Here is a 1,272-nt window from a genome sequence, read left to right as displayed (position 1 = left end):
TATCCTTCCCCACATCATCACCACATATTGTTCAGAGAATGGGACAATACTAGTGACAGGTGGCATCTGATGGCAGGAGCCATCCTCCTACCACCCCTAAAGAGGCTAAAGGGACTCCTACCTGCATAAGGTATCTATTTCCCAACTGAAAACCAGGACTGACCACCCTGGTCCATTCAGCTTTGCTGATACAAATCCCTAGACCCTGGACATTTCACATCAAAACATGACCATGATCCGCCCCTGTGGGTTTTGGAAACGAACTCTTCATAGATGTAGAAAGCTTCATCTCGCTCCAGGAGCCTGGTGGTGGTTTGCAACTGCTGATCTCACAGTTAGTGGTTTAAGGTGTAACCACTCTGCCCCAAGGGCTCCTCATTTTCCACGACAATCACAAAACGAGTTCATCTGTTATCGTATCTTCCATAAGACATGAATGGCTAGTGCTGCCACCGCTGTGATGATCATGATGACAGCACTGACTAAGCCATCCATGTCACCCTCACCGCCTCACTTACTCCTACCAATCACTCTGTGTGTGTGTGTGTATCTTAACCTCATTTTATAAAGAAGAAAATGGAAGTATAGGGAGATAGCAGAAGTCACGAAAGTCACTGAGAGAATTCAGCATCACCACGAGGCCAAAGTTGTAACAAGCACCATACTACTGAAGAGTTAATATATGAACCATGAAATGACCCTTCTTTGTCCCCCAAACATGAGCACTGTGCTAGAAACCCAAAAAGGAAGACGTGGGGAAAGATTCTGCCCTGATGAGAGGCGATTTTAGGGAAGCGGAACACCTGAACTATGCCAGGCTGGCAGCTGTCAATATGGCCATGCTCTGAACCTGCCTTAAAGTTTCATGCAGGGAACTATATCCTGGCCCTCAATCTGCTGGCTGACTGTCCCTTTCTCTGTCTCTCTCCCTTTTCTACGTCACTCAATCATGCTAATTTGTGTTTTTAAGAAATTCATTACTTTCATATGCAGTTCTAAAAGAATCAATCAGATAGTCCCCGGTCTCGCTGTCCCTAGCTTTTTTGCATATACATATACTCACACACATACACACATACGCATGCATGCAAATATACACATAGACACAACCACATAGTCACCCATATATACATGTATGGCTACATACTACATACACATATATACAAAATCAAATATACTTGTACACATGTGTGCACATATGTTGTTAGGTGCCATTGAATCAGTGCCACATCACGGCAGCCCCACATGCAACAGAAAGACACGGCCCGGCCC

Source organism: Echinops telfairi, unplaced genomic scaffold (assembly GCF_000313985.2).
Source record: "Echinops telfairi isolate 266 unplaced genomic scaffold, ASM31398v2 ScPeMD7_7410;HRSCAF=8448, whole genome shotgun sequence".
Lineage (NCBI taxonomy): Eukaryota > Metazoa > Chordata > Mammalia > Afrosoricida > Tenrecidae > Echinops > Echinops telfairi.
Note: the sequence above shows the minus strand (reverse complement) of the source record.